General features: G+C 39.6%; 1 protein-coding gene across 3 annotated transcripts in view; it reads right to left on the bottom strand.

The window, feature by feature from the left end:
* The window catches only part of AMPH (amphiphysin), a 259,498-nt gene that overhangs the window by 56,139 nt on the left and 184,702 nt on the right, over positions 1-18,657 (bottom strand). The gene's annotated exons all lie outside the window — the stretch shown is intronic.

The raw sequence follows: 18,657 nt of genomic DNA, 5'->3' as shown, positions 1-18,657 counted from the left end.
AACTATGTAGGTAAGAATATATGACTTTAGTTATTTAAATCTCCTTAAAAGATAATTGATTGCTTAAACAAAGATAACAAAGTAACATGGCAACACCCATGCAACCAGTCAGAGATGTAAGATTACACACATTTCGATCTCTACGGGGGCAGAGGACCATCAGTCAAGGGGGTGCACCTTGCCCAGATAGTGGTTGATATTTTCAGCTGTACATCCCCTCAACAACAATTCAACAGAATGATGAAGAAGAGGAACCCCCAACAAAGAAAGAACCAGAGACAATGGCCTCTCCAGCAGATCTAGTGGATATGGATCCATGCAATATGTCAGAGATACACTTCAGGGTAGACCACAGTCAGGCTGGAGACACTATTAATGGCAACATAGATGAAGGGAAGAAGTGAGAGCAGATCTGACAGAAATTTAAAATGCTATCAATGAGATACAATCTAATCCAGATACTCTAACAGGTAGGATAAATGAAGCAGAAGAACGAATTAGTGATCTAGAAAAGATCTAGATCGCTAATAGAAAAGAAGGAGCAGGAGGAGGCCTGAAACAAACAGCTTAAAATCCATGAAAACAGAATTAGAGAAATAAATGACACCATGAAACATTCCAATGTCAGAATTATTGGGATCCCTAAGTGGGGGTGAAGGGAGAGAGAAAGGACTAGAAGATATATTTGACCAAATTATACCTGAGAACTTCCCTAATCTGGGGAATGAAACAAGTAATTGTGTCTTAGAGGCAAAGAGGACACCCCCCTAAGATCAATGAGGGCAGATCAACCCCCAGGCATGTAATAGTAAAACACATAAATCTTAGAACCAAGGAAACTATTTTAAGGGCAGTTAGGGGGAAGAGACTCCTTATGTACAAAGGGAGGAATATCAGAATAATGTCAGACCTGTCCACAGAGACCTGGCAAGCCAGAAAGGGCTGGCAAAACATATTCAGGGTATTGAATGAGAAGAATATGCAGCTAAGAATTCTTTTTCCAGCAAGGCTGTCATTCGGAAGAGATGTGGAGATAAGCTACCAGGACTGGAGGAGATTAAAAAAATATATGACCACTAGGCCGGCCCTGCAAGAAATATTGTGGGGGGAGGTGTTCTATAAAAGGAGAAAGACCCCAAGAGTGATAAAGAGCAGAGATATACAGAGACAATCCATAGAAACAAGGACATCACAGGCAACATAATGACAATAAAATCTTATCTGTCAATAATTACTCTCAATATGAATGGCCTAAATGCTGCCATAAAACAGCACAGGGCTGCAGATTGGATAAAAAGACTATGCTGTCTACAAGAGACTCATTTTGAACCTAAAGATACATCTAGACTGAAAGTGAAGGGATGGAGAACTGTGTTTCATGCCAACGGACCTCAAAAGAAAGCTGGTGCAGCAATTCTCATATCAGACAAATAACATTTTAAGCTAAAGATTGTAGTTGTATCTCTATACAGAAGGATACCATATCATTCTTAAAGGGTCTACCCAACAAGAAGATCTAACAATTGTAAATATCTATGCCCCCAACATGGGAGCAGCCAACAACATAAGACAACTGTTAATCAAAATAAAGAGACATATTGGTAATAATACATTAATTGTAAGAGACCTTAACACTCCATTCTCAGCAATAGACAGATCAACTCAGCAGAAAATCAACAAAGAAATGGAGCTTTGAATGACACTTTGCACTAGATGGATCTCATAGATATATACAGAACATTCTACCCTAAAGCAACATGCATGGTTCCATGCATGGTTGAGAAGAATGCATGGAACTTTCTCTAAAATAGATTGCAAACTGGGTCACAAATCATGTCTCAACTGGTACCAAAAGATTCAGATATTCCCGGCATATTCTCAGACCACAATGCTATGAAACTGGAACTCAATCACAAGAAAAAGTTGGAAGAAATACAAACTCTTGGAAGCTAAAGACCATCCTGCTCAAGAATGTTCCAATAAAGGGGTGCCTAGGTGGCTCAGTGAGTTAAAGCCTCTGCCTTCAGCTCTGGTCATGAGCCCAGGGTCCTGGGATCAAGCCCCACATAGGGCTTTCTGCTCAGCGGGGAGCCTGCTTCCTCCTCTATCTCTCTCTGCCTACTTGTGATCTCTGTATGTCAAATAAATAAATAAAATCTTAAAAAAAAAAATGTTCCAGTAAATCAGAAAATAAAAGAAGAACATAATCAATTCATGGAAACAAATGAGAACAAAGACACATCACTGCAAAACCTATGGAATATGGCAAAGATGGTCCGAAGGGGGAAATACATAGCCACCCATGACTCATTAAAAAAAAAAAAAAAAAGAAAAGAAAGAAAGAAAAAGAAAAATCCTGAATATACAAACTCTCTTCACACTATTTAAAGAGCTGGAGAATCAAAAATAATTTAAGCCTACCCCATGCACAAGAAGGGAAATAATTAAGATTAGAGCAGAAATCAATAAATTAGAAACCAGAGATATAGTAGAACACATCAACAAAACTAGAAGCTGGTTCTTTGAAAGACTCAATAAGATCGATAAACCACTGGCCAGATTAATCCAAAAGAAAAGAGAAGGGACCAAAATTAATAAAATTATGAATGAAAGGGGTGAGACCATGACTAACATCAAGGAAATAGAAACAATCATCAGAAATTATTATCAAAAGCTATATGCCAATAAGTTAAGCAATCTAGACGAAATGGATGCATTCCTGGTAACCCATAAACTTCCAAGACTGAAACAGAAAGAAATTGACAACCTGAATAGACCAATAACTAGTAATGAGATTAGAGCAGTGATCAAAAACCTCCCAAAAAACAAGAGTCCAGGGCCTGATGGATTCCCTGGGGAATTCTACCAAACATTCAAAGAAGAAATCATTTTAATTCTCCTGAAGCTGTTTCAAAAAAATAGAAACAGAAGGAAAACCTCCAGACTCTTTTCATAAGGCCAGCATTACCCTTGATCTCAAAACCAGTCAAGGACCCCAAAAAAAGGGAGAATTTCAGAACAATATCCCTGATGAATATGATGCCAAAATTCTCAACAAGATCCTAGCTAATAGGATCCAACAGTACCCGAAAAGGATTATCCACCGCGACCAGGTTGGATTTATCCCTAGAATACAAGTGTGGCTAAACATTCACAAATCAATCAATGTGATAGGACACATAAATAAGAGAAGACAGAAGAACCACGTTAACCTCTCAACTGATGCAGAAAAAGCATTTGACAAAAACAACCATCTATTCCTGATTAAAACTCTTCAAGAGTACAGGGATAGAGGGAATATTCTTCAATTCCATAAAATCCATCTATGAAAACCACACACCAAATAACATTCTCCATGGGGAAACCAAGAGCTTTCTCACTGAGATCAGGAACACAACAAGAATGCCCACTCTTGCCACTATTGCCACCTAGCAACAGCAATCAGACAACAAAAAGAAATAAAAAGTATTCAAATTGGCAAAGAGGTCAAACTCTCTTTGCAGATGATGTTATATTATATGTGGAAAACCCAAAAGTCTCCATTCCCAAATTATTAGAACTCATACAGCAATTCAATAATTTGGCAGGATACAAAATCAATGCACAGAAATCAGTTGCTTTCTTATACACTAACAATGAAACTGTAGAAAGAGACATTGGAGAATTGATTCCATTTACATTAGCACCAAGAATCATAAGATACCTTGGAATAAACCTAACCAAAGAGGTTCTATACTCTAGGAACTATAAAATGCTCATGAAAGAAATTGAAGAAGACACAAAAAGATGGAAAAACATCCCACGTTCGTGGATCAGAAGAATAAACATTGTTAAAATGTCTGTGCTGCCCAGAGCAATCTATAATTTCAATGCCATCCCATCAAAATACCAAGGCATTTTTCAAAGTGCCAGAACAAACAATTCTAAATTTTGTATGGTGCAATAAAGACCCCAAATCACCAAGGAAATGTTGAAAAAGAAAACAAAGCTGGGGACATCAAACTGCCTGATTTCAAGCTAGATTACAAAGCCATGACCACCAAGACATCATGGTACTGGCACAAAAACAGATACATAGACTAATGGAACAGAATAGAGAGCCCAGATATGAATTCTCAACTCTGTGGTCAACTAATCTTTGACAAAGCAGGAAAAAATATCCGGTGGAAAAAAGTCTCTTTAGTAATGGTGTTGGGAAAATTGGACAGCTATATACAGAAGAATGAAACTCCACCATTCTCTTACACCATCCACAAAGATAAAGTCTAAATGGATGAAAGACATTAATGTGAGACAGAAAACCATCAAAATCCTAGAGGAGAACAAAGGCAGTAACCTCTTTGACATCAGCCACAGCAACTTCTTTCAAGACACATCTCTAAAGGCAAAAGGAAACAAAAGTGAAAATGAACTTCTGGGACTTCATCAAGATAAAAAAGCTTCAGCACAGCAAAGGAAAATCAAAAAAAACAAAGAGGGAACCCACAGAATGGGAGGAGATATCTGCAAATGACACTAGAGACAAAGAGCTGATACCCAAGATCTATAAAGAACTTCTTAAACTCAACACCCAAAAAACAGATAATTATGTCAGAAAATGGGCCGAAGACGTAAGCAGACATACCAATAGACATTCCAAAGAAGACATACAAATGGCTAACAGACACATGAAAAAAATGTTCATCATCATTAGCCATCAGGGAAAGTCAAATCAAAACCACATTGAGATACTAACTTACACCAGTTAGAATGGCCAGAATCAACAGGACAGGAAACAACAAGTGTTGGAGAGGATGTGGAGAACGGGGAACCCTCTTACACTGTTGGTGGGAATGCAAACTGGTACAGTCACTTTGGAAAGCAGTGCGGAGGTTCCTCAAAAAATGAAAAACAGAGATACCCTATGACCCTGCAATTACACTAATGGGTATTGACCTCAGAGATAAAGATGTAGTGAAAAGAAGGGCCATCTGTACCCCAAAGTTCGTTGCAGCAATGTCCACAATAGCCAAACTGTGGAAAGAGCCAAGACGCCCTTCAACAGATGAATGGATAAAGAAGATGTAGTCCATACACACAATGGAATATTACTCAGCCATCAGAAAGGATGAATACCTAACATCTGCATCGACATGGATGGGACTTGAGGAGATTATGTTAAGTGAAATAAGTCAAACAAAGAAAGTCAATTATCATATAGTTTCACTTATTTATGAAACATAAGGAATAGCATGGAGGGCATTAGAAGCAGGAACAAATAAATGAAGGGAGAGAAATCAGAGTGGGAGATGAACCATGAAAGACTATGGCCTCCAGGAAACAAAACTGAGGCTTTTAAATGGGAGGGGGTGGGGGATGGGTGAGCCTGGTGATGGGTCTTAAGGAGAGCACGGATTGCATGGAGCACTGGGTATTATACGCAAACAATGAATCATGAAATACTACATCAAAAACAAATGATGTACTGTATGGTGACTAATATAATGCAATTTAAAAATAAGCAACATTAAGTTATTTTTACATTAAAAAATAAAATCTAGGGGGAAAAAAGTAAAATCTATAACAAAAATAGTAGAAAAATCAGAAGGGGGGAAATGTATATATATTATTGTGAATTTTCTTATATTACACCTGAAATACTATACCTGAAATGGTGTCATACTATTTGAAGGTAGATTGTAATAAATTAAAACATGTACTTCAAGCTGTGAAGCAACTACTAAAATAAGAAAACAAGTTATAGCTAATAAAATAAAAGAGAGTAATAAAAATAATCAATTAATTTAAAAGAAAGCAGCAAAAGGAGGAAGGAGGCTAAAATAGATGGCATGATAGAAAACAAATATCGAAGTGCTAGGTTTAATCTTCACCATGTGAATAACTACCTTGAATGAAACTGGTCTAAATAATATAATGAAAAGCAGAGGTTATTAGATTGGACTAAGAAAGCAAGACTCAATAGATACTGCCTCTAAGAACTGATTTCAAATACAGAGACACAAATAGGTTAAAAGTAAGAGGATGAAGAAAGATATAATATACCAGTCTGACCAAAAGACAGCTCAAATAGTTATACTAATGTCAAGAAAAGTAGATTTCAAATCAGAGAATATTATTAGGGATAAAGAAGTTCATTTCCTAATACAAAAAGACATTAATTCTAAATATTTATGCATTCAATCATAGAGCATGAAGATACATGAGGAACCAAGAAAATAGCAAAAGGGAATTTCAAAAATGCACAACATTGTAGGGGAGATTTCACTAGACCTTCAACAAAGTTATAGAAGATACAGAAAACACCAAGACCCAATCTGACCTCATTTACAAAACATTCCATTAAAATAGCAGAATACACATTCTTCTCAAGCGCCTGCAGAACATGGAACATAATAGACACTATTCTGGAACAATGAACAGGTCTCAATAAATTTAAAAACATTCAAGTCACACAAAGTATGCTCTCTGACAACAGTGGAATTAAGTTTGCAATCAGTAAGAGAATTATCTCTGGAATTGACAAAATTACAAAAATAAGCTGATAAAAGAAACCAAAAGAAGAAATCAAAGTGGAAGTTAGAAATTATCTTGAATTGAATGAGAATAAAGACAACACAACAAAATTTGTGAGATGCTGCTAAAACAGTATTTAGGGGAAATTTATAGCACTAAATCCCTATATAAGAAAAGAAGGAAGGTCTCAAATCAGTAACTTCAGCTTCTACCTTGCAAACTAGGGGGGGAAATACACACAGCAAATAATATTCTAAATAGAAATGGGGAAAATTGTGCAAATCAGAGTGAAATGAATAAAACAACACCCCATGGACTGATGTTCTTCATCAACACAAAAGCAAAAATGCTAGAGAAAGATTTAACAAACTGAATGAAAATATATATAAAAATGAATTGTATCATGACAACTGGTATTTATCTCAGGAATGCATGATTAACTTAACACATGAAACTAATGAATGTAATTCATCATATTAACAAACTAAAAAAAAAAAAAGCTCATATGATCATCTTGATAGATGCAGAAAAAGTATTTGAAAAAATCCACATTCATTCCTGTTCAAACTCTCAACAAAGTAGGGAAAAAAGACAAATTCCTCAACCTGATAAGAGTATCTATGAAAACCGACAGCTACCACCATGTTTAATAATGAAACACTGGATGCTTTTCCCCTAATATCAAGACAAGGATGGCTGCCTCACCATTTCTATTCAATAATACACTGGCAGCGCTAGACAGTGAAATTAAAATAAGCAGAAAAAAGAAATAAAAGGCATCCAGAATAAAAAGAAAAAGTAAAAGAATCTTCTTTATTCACAGAAGATATGATCGCTTATACAAGAAAATTCATGGAAATCTATTAAAAAAAAGTTACACAGGAACTAATATAGAGGTTAAACAAAGGTTGCAGGATATGGCATTAATACACAAAAATCAGTTGTATTTATATGTAACGGTATGAACAAGTAGAAAATGAAATTTTAAAAATATGACTTACAATAGCACTAAAAATATTAAATACTTAGAGATAAACCCAACCAAAGATGAGAAATACCTGTATACAGAATACTATAAAGCACAGCAAAGATAAATCAGAGAAACCCTTAGTAAAGGGAGAGCTATTCTATGTTTATGGGTCACATAATACAGTATTATTAAGATGTCAATGCTCCCAAAACTGATCTTCAGATTCAATGCAATACCAACCAGTATCTGTACTGGGTTGAATACCATGCCGCATGCCCCCAAAATTCATGATCACAAGGAACCTGTGAATGTGATGTTATTTGAAAAAAGAACCTTTGCAGATGCAATGAAATTGAGACAGTCATACTGAATTAGGATGGGCCTTAATGCAATGACCAGTGAGCTTATGAGAACAGAGAAATTAGGATACACAGACATAAGGAGAATGCCATGTGAGGATACAGAGCACAGACCACACAGACACACAGGGAAAATACAGTGTGATGACCGAGGCAGAGATTGGAATAATGTTCTAGGTGCCTTGGAACACCAAGGACTGCCAGCAACCACCAGGAGAGACAGGCAAGAAAAGATCCACCCAGACCTTCAGAAGAAGCACGGTCATGCTAATCTCAGACTTGATCATGACCTTGACTGTGGATGTCTAGCCTCCAGAACTGTGAGACAATAAATGTCTGTTGGTATAGGCCACCCAGTTCATGGTTCTTTGTTAAAACAGTCCTAGGAATCTAATAAATTATCCCAGAAGGTGTTTTTGTAGAAATTTACATATCGATTCTAAAATCCATATGGAAATTCAAAGGATCTAGAATAGCCAAAACAACACTGAAAAAGAATAACAAAGTTGAAGGACTAATCTTATCTGATTTCAAGACAGCTTTACATAAAGTGGCAGTAATCAAGATAATATGGTACTGACATAAAAGATAGGCAAATGGATCAACGGAAAAACCATTAAGTTTAGAAACAGAACCACACATATGGATAACTAATATTCCACGAAGGTATAAAGGCAATTTAGTAGAATAAGGATAGACTTTCCAACAATCACACATCATTTGTGAAGAAATAAACTTCAACCCATACTTTAAACCATATTAAAAAATTAACTCAAAATCGGTAACAGACCCTAACTGTAACACCTTATGCCATAAAACTTCTAGAAGAGAACACAGGAGACAATCTTTGTGACCCTGGTTAGACAAAGATTTTTTTAGATAAGACATGAAATGTCTAATTCTGGAAAAAGAAATACATGGACTCCACCAAAATAAAAACATTCTACTCTTCAAAAACTCTCTTCAAAATCCTGATAGATGTACAAAAAGTATTTGAAAATGACAAGACAATTTGAATGACAAGGTAAGTCACATACTGGGAGTAAATATTTGTAAATCATCTATCTGATAAAAGACTTGCATCCAGAATGTATAAGGGATTCTCAAAACTCAATCAAAGAAGTAAATACAACAACAGAAGTTTTTCACAGACACCAGTGATGACACACTGGTGTCAGAATGTCCTCTGGACTTATCCATAATGTCACAAATGGCAGGACTCACTTTTTTAAGGCTGAATATTCCACTGTGTATATACACATTTTCTTTACTCATTCATCCACTGACGGACACTTAGGTTGTTTCCTTGTATTGTCCCTCACGAATAATGCTGCAGTGACCATTTGTGATTTCATTTCCTTTAGATAAGTACCCAGAAGTGGGATTGTTGGATCATCAAGTAGTTCTATTTTTAATTTTTTGAGGAAACTCCATACTGTTTTCCGTAGTAGTTCTACCAATTTCCGTTCCCATCAACAGTGTATAAACAGAAATTGCAACCAACACTTGCAATTTCTTGTCTTTTTGGTGATAGCCATTCTAACAGGTTTGAGGTGAGAGTTCATTGTGATTCTGATTTATGTTTCTCAGTGGTTAGTGGTGCTGAGCACCTTTTCATATGCCTGTTAACAACCTGTATGGCTTCTGTGGAGAAATGTCTATTTGGGTCCCTTATCCATTTTTAAATCCAAATATTTTATTTTTATTTTTATTTTATTTTTTTGCTATTGCATTGTGTGAGTTCCTTATATATTTCAGATAGATGTTTGCAAATATTTTCTCCCATTCCTTAGGTTGCCTTTATAACTCTTGGTTGTTTCGTTGGTTGTGCAGAAGTTTTTATGCTAAGTAAATTAAGCCAGACACAGAAAAACAATTGATCTAGGGGCGCCTGGGTGGCTCAGTGGGTTAAGCCACTGCCTTCGGCTCAGGTCATGATCTCAGGGTCCTGGGATCGAGTCCCGCATCGGGCTCTCTGCTCAGCAGGGAGCCTGCTTCCCTCTCTCTCTGCCTGCCTCTCTGTCTACTTGTGATCTCCGTCTGTCAAATAAATAAATAAAATCTTTAAAAAAAAAAAAAAAAAAAAAAGAAAAACAATTGATCTCACTTACATGTGAAATCTAAAGTAGTAAAAATCATGGCAGTAGAGAGTAGAATCGTGATTGCCAGGGCTTAAGAGGAGGGGAAATAGGGAGATGTTGGTTAAGGGGTATAAAGTTTCAGTTAACCAAGTCCTAGAGATCTATAATATTCAGCATGGTGACTGTAAGTAAAAACAGTGTATTACAGACTTGAAATTTGCCAAAAAATAGATACTGAGTTTTTCTCACATCAAAAACAATAATTTTTTTAAAAAGGTATCTATTTGAAGAGATGGATATGTTAATTAGCTGGGTTGGGAGGATTATTTCACAATGTGTACATATATCAAAAAATAAAGCTGTATACCTTAAATATATACAATTTTTATTTGTCAACTATACCTCAGTTGAGCTGGGAAATAAAGAAGGTAAGCAGATGTCAAATGAGTACATGAAAAGATGCCTAACATCATTAACCATTAGGGAAGTCTAAACTAAATTGCAATGAAATAACCTATACACTTACCAGAACAGCTAAAATTTAAAAAACTAGCCATACCAAGTGATGGCAAGGATGTGGAGAATCTGAAATGCTTACGCAATGTGGATGGAAACACAAATAGTATAATCACTTAGAAGTTTGGCGGTTGAAAAGTTAAACTTATTCCTCCCATATGATCTGGTACCCAAAGAAATAAAAGCATGTGTACACACAAACATTTGGATACAGATGTTCACAGTACCTTTATATATAATAGCCAAAACCTGGAAACAACCCAAATATCTGTCAATAGATGAAAAATCCCTCAAACCCCGATGTGTCCATAGAAAGTACTCAGCAAAGAGAAGAAATGAACTGCTGATACATGCTACAAAATGGATGAACCTCATGATAACGATGCCGAGTAAAAGAAGCCAGACCAAAAAGGGTACATTCTGTACGATTCCATCTACACAAAATTCTAGGAAATGCAAATGAACATTCAGGGACAGAAAGATGAGTGTCTGCCTCGAGAGTGCAATATGTGGAGAGGAACAGGGACGATTACAGACACAAAAGAGCTTTGGGGGTGACAGGTATATTCATTATCTTGATCCTGGTGATGGTTTCATGGGTGTACACATATTTCAAAATTATCAAAATATATACTTTAGGGGCACCTGTGTGGCTCAGTCAGTTAAGCATGACTCTTGATTTGGGCTCAGGTCATGATCTCATGGTCTGAGATCAAGCCCTGCATCCGGCTCTAGGCTGGATGCAGAGCCTGCTTAAGTCTCTTTCTCCTCTCCCTCTGCCCCGTGACAAAAAGTACATTCGTAAGAGTGTGTTTTGCTGGAAAATATCACTACACGTTTAAACTTTTTGCTTCTCTGTAATTGACTATTTTTTTGTGTTTACAAGGCATCCTTTATGGCATTTTTTTTAACAATTTTATTTATTTACTTGATAGAGATCACAAGTGGGCAGAGAGAGGGAAGCAGGCTCCCTGCTGAGCAGAGAGCCCGATGCGGGGCTCGATCCCAGGACCTTGAGACCATGACCTGAGCCGAAGGCAGAGGCTTAACCCACTTAGTCACCCAGGCGCCCCTTTTATGGCACCTATTATTATGACCCAGGCGCCTATTATTATTTAATAATGCCCTTTTATGGCATTATTCTTATAAGCATACCAGGTAACAGATTTCAATTTACAGTAGAATGGTGGCTGCCTGGGTTTAAGAGGGGAAATAGGGAGATGTTGGTTAAGTTTTAAGTAAAAACTTGATTGTAAGTAAAAATACTGTATTACACACTTGAAATTTGCCCCCCCCCAAAAGATACTAAGTGTTCTCACATCAAAAACATTAAGAGTCACACAACTATTTAGAGTCTCCAAAACATCCCCAGGGTTGCATGCATGCAGACACACACACACACACACACACACACACACACACACAGATTTCCTAATGGTAACACAATATTTCAGTGATCCAGATGACAGTAAAGCCGAAGGTACTATTTCTTCCCAAGCATTCACTTTTTATTCTTTTATTAAACATATTTTTTTAAAGATTTTATTTATTTGAGAGAGGGACAGTGAGAGAGAACATGAGAGAGGAAAAAGTCAGAGGGAGAAGCAGACTCCCGGTGGAGCTGGGAACCCGATGCAGGGCTCGATCCCCGTACTCCGGGATCAAGACCTGAGCCGAAGGCAGTTGCTTAACCAACTGAGCCACCCAGGTGCCCCTTTTTTATTAAACATATTTTGAGGACATTTACTCTATTCTAAATATTTTGCAGGACACTTATTAACTTCCCAGTAAGGCAGAGAGGTCAGATAAGGAAGCTTAAGACAGAAAGCTTAAATAAACTTTTTAGGAACAAGGCCCACTGGGAGTTATTTTTCATGTCACAAACACGTCTTTTATGGAAGGGTCACAAAATAGCTTGTAATTTATAACAGTGAGTAAAGTTTTAACATTTCATTTGTAATGCATGCAGTGGCCTAAGGGAACTTAACTTTATGACCGGAAGCCTGTGACAAGACCACTACACATGGGTACATCACAGTTAATGTGAGAGACGGTAATAGCTGTAGTATACTGCCGGGGCTCGAGAGATTCAGATTTGAAATCACAGAATGGGACATCATTCAACCATTTCATGGGACATGGTCAAGTATTTGTTCTACAGCTTTTATTATATAAAAACACTAAAACAATACAATGAAGATCCGTTTACCCATCACCTAGGCTTATCACAAATGTTACCACATTTGGTCTATATGCCTGTTTATATAATCCTGCAAATGTTTCCATGAGCTGACACACAGCAAACTAAACTTTCTAAGGAGCTGTTCCCCTAGGGGGGTTGGTTTGGAAACAAGGTGGTAGGTGGTACAGCCATCCTTAGTGTAGTACCTCATGAGTTTGCTTGTTGGCCTTGCACACATTCTGAGTAAGAGGCTAACAACTGATAGCACTGAGAAGAGGGACCGAGGGGAGAGGGATAGGGCCTGTGCTTAAAGTGACATTCTGTGATGACCACTGAATAAAAAAAGACCCTCCTACCACCACATCTGGAATTTAGTATAATCGCTGATATGTAACAACCCGAAGGACTTTGCTAATAAATAGAACCCAAAGACATTTCTACAGAACATGGATCCTGAACATTAAGGAGAGAAAGAGTTACAATGGATTTGTTCAATTTACTGGACACCTAATATCCACTATCTTCCAGGTGCTTAAGATGCTGGCAGGTGTGGTCTACAGGCTTCTGCTTTCCATGTCTGCCCTAGGAACACCACAGTGTTGCAGAAAGAGGACAGATCTGCTCAACTTTAGAGTAGGGATAATGACTTGTAAATCACAGGAATGATGTCAAGACACAATGGAAGGACATTGTGCACAGGACAGTTTCAGTCACGTGCTTCCCCATTGTGAGCTCCTTCCCTTCACCCCAACTCATTCTTCTGCATCCCCTTCTCCCCTTCCTTTGCCGGCCTCTCTGCACCATCTAACCCCCACTCTTGACCCATACCATGAAACCATAGTCAACAACACAAAATCTCAAAAGAGCTTTATACCATGGGATGCTTTGTAAAGAGGCAGACTATAAAATGCAAAACGGGGGGAGTGCAAAAAAATCAAGGCATCCTTAGAGGTTCAGGAGTCAGAACCTTGGAAGGTTGTGAGGCTAACTTACACAATGGTTTAAGAATATTGTCAGGGCCCCAGAGGATAAATTCACTACTTGGTGCACAGCACTACTTGGCTGTGGCTGCTGCAGGAACCACGGTGCCGTGGGTGACCCACTGGGGCAACAGACCCACCAAACCGGGGCCTGAAATGCACTGTTTTCCTCGTTCCAGTTTCCATATTACTAATTCTTTCTGTGTTACAAGAATGCTAACGTGTTTACTTTGAAAAAATATCAACCGAAAGAAGAGGCAGCTGGCCCAGAAATATAGCTATGGTTGAAAAGCAAAGCCAGGGCGGTATTCACGACCAGGTGACAGCTACCAGGAGGGGGGTGGTGCGCGCACGCGGGACTACCTCTGTCTGGACTGACCAGACAAAAAAGACCCTTTTGTAAACTTATCAAGCAAGTTGAATATCTACTTCCTTGTGATTGGCTAGGAAAAATAGGATGATTTCATGAACTTAAAATGTGAGATGCAGCATTTGGCTGGAAAGCAGAGATGTAAGGGTATCAAAATTAACGGTGCTAACGGGACGCCCACAGCCACGGGACTGCAGGGCTGTGCTGTTGTCCTGCCTTCCCGCACAGCAGGCACTCCCAGCAAGAATGGCAAGATGGGCCTGGAGCAATGAGCCTGATGGACCAAAGATAACCCATCTGGGTTTGTAAAGGAGAACGCTGTATCAAAGAGCAAAAAAAACCAAAACAAAAACAAAAACACAGCATCGTTGTTGGGAAAGATTTAGGCAAATAGCTTGGGGGTTGCCTGCTGTGGAAAAAAAAAAAAATTCGAAAATGTGTAATGTCGTCTTCCTCTTGGCCAGTGAGAGGTAGATAGGCAAACAGGGACCCTACCCCAAGCCCTGCCCCTCTCAGGGGGTGCCTCACCCCTTTGAGCACCTTTCCTGATATCTAAGTCCTCTTCTTCTGGTGGCAGCTGTGGCTAGCAAGGCTATCCAATCAGGACACCCCAAGTCTGCACCAGGACCCACATGGGCCTGGCCCCCACCTTTCCTCTTTGGAGCACTCTGGGAACCTGCTCTATATGGAGGAACTCTGGGGGTCACGCCCACCCAGTTGTCCTGGAATGTGGTAGCCAGGTTTGTTTCCAAGAGGGTGGCTGGTGAGCAGACTGCTCCCACTGGCCAGCATGGCATTTCCTGTGTGGAATCCCATGAGACTGACTGCCAGATTATTGCTGATACGTTCAAGTGACTCAAACTGGTTATATGGACAGAGTGCCTCCCCCAACATTTGCTCAGAGCCATGTCCTTATGGAAAGCCCTGGTGGGAAAGGAGAGAGAACATGAATGGAATTAAAGTCAGAAGAGAAAGGAGTCCAAAACTTTGAAGGAAAAAAGAAACAACCTTGCATGTGTGTATACCTCTGTGCATAAATATCTGATTGCCTTTTCTGTCTTGATCTGTTAAAATCCTACTTTTATGCCATAAATTTGGTTTCTAGGGACATAATACCTTCTAAATCTTACTTCTTAAACATGTTTCACCCAATGCCCATTTCCCTGGAACAAGTAGTACTTTGGGAAGAAAGGAAGACTGTTAGAGAAACTCTGATTTAAACAAGCAGGGCTTTTGTTGCAGAACTTCTCAGAGCCCTGAACACACTAACATAAAGTATGTAAAGCAAAAGGGGATGCAGCCCCTCCCAGCTCCCTCTGACCAGGACCTCTTTTCACAGCATCTTATGGGACTTGATGGAAAATGCTGTTTTAAAAGGTTAGCAAAGGAAACACACACACACACACACACACACACACACCCCTCTTCTTATTTAGTTTCTTGGGAGGGAAAAATAGAAAGGGCTGGGTTTGTCCCCTGGCAGTTTCATTTTTGTAAACACAGAACCAGAGAAGCAAGGTCAGCCCTTTTGTGTTGACACACGGATCTCTCCCTACTAGCAGGCAAGGAAATCTCTCAGAGAAGATTCTGTGATAGAGTTGAAGTCTGAGGCCAATAGAGGGCTCTGTAGGTCTGATGGATTCCTTTCAAATCCCAAGACAAACTCAAGAGAGACTGTCACTGCAATGAAGCTTGGTGGATGGGACATACGAATCCATCAGATGTGAGGAATATCTCAGTCACCACATCTGGAACTTGTGGGTGGGATTAATGCAAACGTTGTTGTTCCCCACTGAGCTTAGAATAAAAACAGCAAACTGGGAACACAGACCTATCTGTTCAATGTAGAATGCCGTATAAGCTTTGTAAAAATATCAACATAAAACTGAAAGGGACGACTCCCTATTACTATAAATACATGTATCTGGGAGGAAAGCTTTTCGGATACATCTCAGCTTGCTAAATTCCAATACTCTGCTTCCGTGCAACTGGCATCTCATTTTCTCCTGGCATTCCTATTTATTCTTTTTCATCATTTACCTGTGCATGTTTAAAAACAGCATAGTCCCAAGGGCAACCCTCTTGGGCCCCCTCCCTCTTCGGGAAGTTTGTACTATCACTTTGCTATCGCTCAATAAACCTTGCTTTGCTGCCCACCAAATAAATAAATTAAAATAAAAACATTAAAGTCTTGATGAGACCGTCCATTCACTTAGAATGCGTAGCTTGACATATAGTCTGATCAACGTATCTGATGTTACAAGCATGCACGTGTATGAGTGAGTCCAACAGGCAAAATATGGAGTATTTCAAGTCACACTATTTTTAAGTGGAGCAGCTGTAAGTGGTCAGTCATGATATACCCTTGACTCAGCCTGGTATTTCCCTGGAAGAAATCTGTTCATTCACTGTGGTACTTTGTTCATGGCCATACATTTGGAAATCCTGGCCTGTAACAGTGGTTCTCACAGAGTGGTCCCACGACCAGCAGCCTCAGCATCACTTGTGAGGAATAGAGGTTCGCGGACCCCACCCGGATCTGCCAACTCTGGAACTGCTGCATGTGACCCAAAAGGCGTGAAAGACCACATACCTGAGCATATCTACAGAGGAACAGGAACTGAGGAAACAGGAACTGAGGGAAAGGCAACATCTGTGCAATTTTGACTAAAGCTACATCGTATCACTCTTTGGGGGGAAAGTGAACTGAAACATAAATCCCTGCCTCACACCCTCTCTTGACATGGTGACCTGAGATGAACAGCTGCTTAGTCAACGGAGTTGCTCCTGGTCACCCTCTGCGGTTCACACGGTTCACACGGCAGCCACGCCGCTTCAAATGTGGGAAAAAAACCACAGAAACTCCCTGCTCCCTCCTCCTAATGAAAACATAACATAAATGAAGCTGAATCCCCAAAATGCACCTCCACAAGGTCTCTGGTGGTTAGTGCTTTCCAAATCACCTAGCATACTGGAGGGGACACCCAGCAAGCATGTTATAAAGGTCCAGAGGGTGGGAAGCGATGTCTTCCTTCCTTCCCCAGGGCTTTGGAGCAGTGCGCCAAGACCAGCCAGGCTGGGGCAGGCTGCCCTCCAGCCAGCGGCGTCCCTGTGGCAGCCTCAGCCCAAGCCCTTTCTGCTGTGACAGGTGCCTCCTCTCCCTCTGTCCAGGACTCTTAACTTTACCCATGACTGCTGCTCAGTATTGTGAATGTTCACACTCATAGAAGCACTTCAGAGACTCTTCTGGCATTTGTGATTTTAAAAAGTGCTTTCTTTTTTTTTCCTACCACCAAAGACCTTATGTGAGCCAGCCAACTGCAAATAACAAAACATTTTAAAGGAAAAAACTGTCTTGAGCCCCCAGCTTTGCTTTAGAACTCATCTATGCGCCATGTTGCCTCGACTTCAGTTGCTTCCAGTGCTAAGTGGGGGTGTCTTCAGCCAAGGGCATCTGGCCTCTAGGTGAGCACGTTCCGTTAGTGGATGGGATTGAGAGCATGCTATCCAAGGGTGCAGGGGCAAGCAACCTGAGTAAGGATAAGGATATGATCACCTTAAACCTCTCAGTCTGAAACTGATGTAGCAAGAAAGAGAAGGAAGCTGAGCTGCTAGCAAATCAAAGGGAGAGGACACGTTGGGAATGAAAACCGGAGTTTGGGGTCCACACAATGGCTGGTGCCTGGTCAGATCACCTGACTCCGAGACCGCTATCTCTGGAGGCATCTGTGGAGCCACAGACATCATCTGTCCGTGTGCTCATCAACGTGCACGTCTCCCCCTTCAAAGGAGCTGCTAAATCACATGTCAAGGCCCCATTACCTTACCCAATTCACCATCTCCTACCAAACACGGAAGGAAAACAATAGCTAAAAGTTATTGCACCTTATTCATAAATGCCCTTAAAAGCAATGACACATTTTGATTTGCGTTTCTTCTGAGTTTCTATTTCCTGAGCTCTCTGTGATTAGCACATTATTCCTGTTATTATCAACAGGATGTGATTGTACTTAGCACATGATACCCAGTGTCGTTATGGACGTACTCAGTAATTACAGCACTGCATTCACAACTCTTGCAAGATGTAGGTATTATTTCTGATTCTGAGACCACCGGGGGTAAGTAATATTGGCAGGATGTTTCTGGGGACTCTCACTCTTAAAAAAATAGCTTCAGGTTATGTATTTGGGGAGGGTATGCGCTATGGTGAGTGCTGTGAAATGTGTAAACCTGGCGATTCACCGACCTGTACCCCTGGAGGTAATAATACATTATATGTTTATAAAAAAATTTAAAAATAATTTAAAAAAATAGCTTCAATGGCATGAGGAACAGCTCTGGAAGTGAAGAATCTTCATTCAAGGCAACAGGACAACCAAGTGGCTAGCAGAGAGGGGTCTGTAGCCTACCAAGGGAGCTGGAGCCGGAGCAGGTGCACCCAAGTGTCTTTGCCAAATCATGTAAATGGATATAGTTACTTGTGCTGAAGGCCAAACAGCTTGAAAATATTCACCTCTTTTAACTTCATTTTCCTATTCTCTACCAGGAAGCAATGTAAAAGAAATAACTGAGGCTGTAAACATGAATTAACATATACTGACATTCATAGAAGTGCTGGTGAAGAAACAGGAAATCAGAAAAGACCTGTGACCGCAATCACTGGCTGGTCCATCCATCAGAGAGAAT

The sequence above is a fragment of the Lutra lutra genome, chromosome 11, assembly GCF_902655055.1.
Source record: "Lutra lutra chromosome 11, mLutLut1.2, whole genome shotgun sequence".
NCBI classification, from domain to species: domain Eukaryota; kingdom Metazoa; phylum Chordata; class Mammalia; order Carnivora; family Mustelidae; genus Lutra; species Lutra lutra.
The sequence above is the reverse complement of the archived record's forward strand: the minus strand, read 5'-3'. Positions and strand labels throughout refer to the sequence as shown.